Raw genomic sequence first — 6,000 nt, 5'->3', positions numbered from 1 at the left:
CTGATCTTCATTCTCACTGTTATTACCCCTCCACCCTTCAGTTATTACCCAGACATCACTCTGGCACTGATTTCACTCCCCTTTCTTTATCTTGACTTAGTGAATCAATTACATTCTACTCTATCCCTTTCTTGAGTCCCTTGCCCTCTTCTCCTATCACTGAACTTGTCCTGCTAAATCTCAAACCTTAGATCACTCCCATCATCCAGTGCCTCTGCTTTTATGCTCGTGCTGTTGAATGAAGCTAGAATAAATAATGCAACTCTGTTGATTGGATCTATTACAATTTGCATTATGTAATTTCAACTGGCATCTAGGTGTGGCAGTGGCTAGAACACTAGGGCTGAAGTCAAAAAGATTCATCTTCATGAATTCAAGTCTGATCTCAAACACTTCCTAGCTATGTGATCCTGAGCAAGCCCCTTAACCTTGTCTGCCTCAGTTTCCCCACTGCAAAATGAGCTGGAGAAGGAAATACCCCACGAGATCTTCCCTCTCTTCAAAAATCTCTCATATTACCCATCCATCCCCACTAGCTATGTTCCTCTATCTCTCCTCCCTTTTGTGGTTTCAGTCCTCAAGGAGAACATCTACAATAGGTGCTTCTATTTTCCAGTCCCTCATTGTCTTCTTAACTCTATAATCTGACTTAAAAAAAAATAATAGCTTTTTTATTTTTCAAAATACATGCAAAGGTAGTTTTCAACATTCAGCCTTACGAAACCTTGTGTTCCAAATTTTTATCCCCCCTTCCTCCCTCCAGACCGTACAATCTGACTTCTAATCTCATCATTCCGTGGATGCTTTCCCGAAAGATACCAAAGATGTCTTAACTGTCAAATCTGATGACTTTTTCTTAATCCTCATCCCTCTAGACTTCTCAGCAGCCTTTCACACCATTGATCACCCTCTTCTCCTGATACTCTTTTCTCTCTAAGTTTCCATGGCAATAAAAAAGGTGAAAATACCACCTCATCACTATTTTACATGATAATCTCATCGGTTCCATAAACTTACTTATATACCACGGTATATCTACCCTCTCATGTCTCATGGAGAAATGGTTCAGACCTCTCATCCCTTTGGAGGATTCCTTCATTCCATGAAAGGCTGGGAAGCCAGGAAGTATGGGACTGCTGAGTGTGTTAAGACCTCGAATGAGGGCAGGGTCAGCTCTTTTGCTTTGCTATTATTCAGTTAGGAATAGAAGTCTTGGGGCATGCTGATCTAACCCTTAAAATGCCTTTTTATTTCTACTCTGTTGACTGAAATTCTGCTTATCCCTTAAAGCTTAGATCAAAGCTGATTTCCTCCATGAAAGAGAGATTATACCCACATTTATTTTATCCTTTTCAGCTTTTCTTGGGCCCCTGTTGTCTGGGAGTTTTCTGAGGATAGAAATGGAATTTTTCCCAACAGACTCCAGAGAAAAGCTCTCTCTGAGGGTACCAGTTATCTCCTCTTTGAGGGCAGTTGATCCTTGGACAGAATTTGGGATCCCTGCTTCAGACTGGGGATTCCCCAAAGGCATGGAGGAAGGAACCTTTTTGCTTCTAATGCTCCCAGATTTAATCTGGAACTTTGGACATGAAGCATCAGTCTGTGGGAATGGATGATTGTACCTGGGGCTGACAAAGCCATAAAAATAAAATGGCAACCAGTGGCTCAAAGCAGGCCTTAAGGCTGGAAGGGGATTAAAGGGAATGATGCGAATATAGGTTTTATATCTAAAGTGGATCTTAGAATACAGAATGGCCGAGGTAGGAGAAATTTAGAATAGAGAATGACAGAGCTGGGAAGAATCTGAGAGGATTCAACAGAGGAAGAGACTGGTCTAGATAGGTTAAGGGAGCTGCTCCTCCCCCAAGACTTCTCCTGGCTCCAGTGATGGGAGTGGGAGGAGCAGGTATGGAGAGGGACCAAGGACTTCGGGAGTCACTGTGGGAGGAAATTCTGGTCCAGTTTCCCTCCTGCCTTGCCAATTGGGTACCAGCTTGGCAGGAGTCTCGGTCACTCTGCTCCAACCGGGCTTAGGGGTTCCCAGCATCCTTCTTGCTCAGGGCCTGGGGCTTCTTCGTGTTCCAGGATGAGCCTGACTCACCATTCGCAGAACTGGGCCAGTGATGGAGGGGAAGGAGCCGTTTGAAGAGGGTGGGGTAGGAGCAGTCCAGGAATAAGGTGCCAGACAGGGAAACTGGAGCTGGCCAGCTAAATGCAGACACACCGTCATGGTGGCAAGGGCCTGAGTCACTCTTCCTGGGTGACAGATTACGTTTCCCAGCCCTGAGGAAGGGCAGCCCCCCCCCCCCTCCTCTTTCCCCTTCCCTTTGATCCAGGTCTCTATCCGGGAATTTATCTTCCAAGGGACGCTGGAAGGTTACCAAGGTTATACCAATGCCTTTGGTCAGAATCTATGTCCTCGAATTATTTAAAGTTACATCTAGAAAGGTCCTTAAAACACAGACTGTTAGAGCTGGGAGAACCCAGGAGGTCAGAGCTGGGAGGGCCCTTAGAACCCAGGAGGTCAGAGCTGGAAGAAGACTTAGAACCCAGGATGTCAGAGCCGGGAGGGCCCTTAGAGCCCAGGATGTCAGAGCTGGGAGGGCCCTTAGAACATGGGATGTTAAAACTGGGAAAGCATAGAATGTCAGAACTAGGAGGGAGTCTCAGAATAGAGAATGACAGAGCCATAAGAACATAGAATGTCAGAGCAGCAGAGTAGAACATAAGATCTCAGCTCTGACAGGGACCTCAGAATATAGCTGGAAAGGACCTTAGTGGTCATTTAAGTGCCCAACTGGACACTGCTGAAGCTTATAACTGGGCCAGCACTGAATACCTAAATCAGATGCTCCTGGGAATGTTGTCACCCATCCCAGTGGAACCAGAAGTCTGACTCCATTTGTGGACTCTCTTTCTGCCTAAGGCCATCCCTGTTCAGAACCCAGGGATGAGATAATAGGGCCCATGAGGCCAGCCATGGAACTTCATAACAGCCCATCTGTCCAGCCAAGCTGGGGGAGCAGGAAGTTCAGAGCACATCTACTAGGGGCACCTCTGCCTCCTGCAGCTTCTGTAGCCCTTTCAAGGGAAGGGGCACCCTGTAACTGATTTATGATGGCAACCTCCGTGGCTTCCGATGCACCCCCATTACTGCTGTGGTGACCCCTAGATGCTGGGAGGGAAGAGACTATTCAGGGATTCTGTCTCTGCCTCTCTGTCTCTGTCTGTCTGCCTGTCTCTGTGTCTCTCTGTGTGCCTCTATCTCTCTGTCTCTGTCTGTCTCTGTCTCTGTCTGTCTCTGTCTCTCTGTCTCTGTCTCTGTCTCTCTGTCTCTGTCTCTGTCTCTCTGTCTCTGTCTCTGTCTCTCTGTATCTCTGTCTCTGTCTGTCTCTGTCTCTGTCTCTCTGTATCTCTGTCTCTGTCTCTCTGTATCTCTGTCTCTGTCTCTGTCTCTCTGTTTCTGTATCTCTGTCTCTGTCTCTGTCTCTCTGTCTCTGTCTCTCTGTCTCTGTCTCTTTCTATCTCTGTCTCCCTCTGGGTCTCGGTTTCTCTCTCCCCCTCCCCCGGCCTCCCTGACCTTGTTGGCTCCCTGTGTATACAGTAACAGGATCTGCTGGCAGGCCCGGGGCTCTCCTGTTGATAGCCCAAACCCTGCCTGGGGCAGCGGCTGCCTGAGCCTATAGCCCCAACTGGCCGGCACACCCAGAGCTTCCTGGGATCTGCCTCCTAGACTTCCAGGGCCTGGGAGGGGTTGGGAGGAAGGGGCGTGACTCTCCTTGGCTGCCCTGAGACTTTCACTCCTTGGAGGAGCAGCCCCTGTGCCTGACCTCCATCCCAGGCACCCCCCTCACATCCCCAGTACAGACAGCCTCCTCCACCCCAACAGCCCAGAACAAAGGCTGGGGAGCTTCAGGGAACCAGAGAATCTGAGAAGAAATGGCTTTAGAGCCACAGAAGTGGGGGAGGGAAGGCTGGGCTGACATCTTGAAGACCCCCCCTTTCTAGCCACCAGAGAATCACAGACTGAGAACTAGAAGGGGCTTTGGGAATCAAGTCTGACCCCCTCATTTTACAGATGGGAAAACTGAGGCACCAGGACACCAGGTGGCTGGTCCAAGGTCACATAGCTAACGCCAGAGCTAAGGTTTTGCTCAGACTCTATGTTTGAGCATTCTTTCCATTGTACCTAATGATTCACATTCAGGTGGTAATGACAGGGATGCTAAGGGCTGATATCTAGAGGAAAGAACATGGGCTTGGGAATCGGGAAAGAGGGACAGCTAGGGGGCGCCATAGTGCAGAGAGCTAGGCCTGGAGTCAGGGAGCTCTAACCAGGAAAGAGGGACAGCTAGGGGGCGCCATAGTGCAGAGAGCTAGTCCTGGAGTCAGGGAGCTCTAACCAGGAAAGAGGGGCAGCTAGGGGGCGCCATAGTGCACAGAGAGCTAGTCCTGGAGTCAGGGAGCTCTAACCAGGAAAGAGGGACAGCTAGGGGGCGCCATAGTGCACAGAGAGCTAGTCCTGGAGTCAGGGAACTCTAACCAGGAAAGAGGGACAGCTAGGGGGCGCCATAGTGCACAGAGAGCTAGTCCTGGAGTCAGGGAACTCTAACCAGGAAAGAGGGACAGCTAGGGGGCGCCATAGTGCAGAGAGCTAGGCCTGGAGTCAGGGAGCTCTAACCAGGAAAGAGGGACAGCTAGGGGGCGCCATAGTGCACAGAGAGCTAGTCCTGGAGTCAGGGAGCTCTAACCAGGAAAGAGGGACAGCTAGGGGGCGCCATAGTGCAGAGAGCTAGGCCTGGAGTCAGGGAACTCTAACCAGGAAAGAGGGACAGCGAGGGGGCGCCATAGTGCAGAGAGAGCTAGTCCTGGAGTCAGGGAACTCTAACCAGGAAAGAGGGACAGCTAGGGGGCGCCATAGTGCACAGAGAGCTAGTCTGGAGTCAGGGAACTCTAACCAGGAAAGAGGGACAGCTAGGGGGCGCCATAGTGCACAGAGAGCTAGGCCTGGAGTCAGGGAGCTCTAACCAGGAAAGAGGGACAGCTAGGGGGCGCCATAGTGCACAGAGAGCTAGTCCTGGAGTCAGGGAACTCTAACCAGGAAAGAGGGACAGCGAGGGGGCGCCATAGTGCAGAGAGAGCTAGTCCTGGAGTCAGGGAACTCTAACCAGGAAAGAGGGACAGCTAGGGGGCGCCATAGTGCACAGAGAGCTAGGCCTGGAGTCAGGGAGATCTAACCAGGAAAGAGGGACAGCTAGGGGGCGCCATAGTGCAGAGAGAGCTAGTCCTGGAGTCAGGGAACTCTAACCAAGAAAGAGGGACAGCTAGGGGGCGCCATAGTGCACAGAGAGCTAGGCCTGGAGTCAGGGAACTCTAACCAGGAAAGAGGGACAGCGAGGGGGCGCCATAGTGCACAGAGAGCTAGGCCTGGAGTCAGGGAGATCTAACCAGGAAAGAGGGACAGCTAGGGGGTGCCATAGTGCAGAGAGAGCTAGTCCTGGAGTCAGGGAACTCTAACCAAGAAAGAGGGACAGCTAGGGGGCGCCATAGCGCAGAGAGTGCTAGGCCTGGAGTCAGGGAGCTCTAACCAGGAAAGAGGGACAGCTAGGGGGCGCCATAGTGCATAAAGTGCTGAGTCGAGACCTTTCTTCCTGAGTTCAAATGTGACCTCAGATGCTTATTGTGTGAGCTTGGGCAAGTCACTTCACTCTGCCTCAGTTTCCTTCTCTGTAAAATGAGCTGGAGGACACTGGTAACTATTTCCCAATTACTTTTTTTCTGGTTTGGGGCCACTTGGGAGAAGCATTCGGCCTGTGGGTCAGTAGGTAATCTTATTCTCTCAGAGCAATGAACTCGGAGTATTGGGGAGGGGAGCTGAAGAAATGTGGATTTGGGCTTGCTGTAAAGAAGTTTCAACCACCCAAATAATCTCTAAGAGCCCTCCCAGCTCTGACATTGTGCTAGAATTCTAAACAATTGAATGAATAATTTTCAACATTC

The sequence above is a fragment of the Antechinus flavipes genome, chromosome 3 (assembly GCF_016432865.1).
Source record: "Antechinus flavipes isolate AdamAnt ecotype Samford, QLD, Australia chromosome 3, AdamAnt_v2, whole genome shotgun sequence".
NCBI lineage: Eukaryota > Metazoa > Chordata > Mammalia > Dasyuromorphia > Dasyuridae > Antechinus > Antechinus flavipes.
This window is presented reverse-complemented; position numbering follows the sequence as displayed.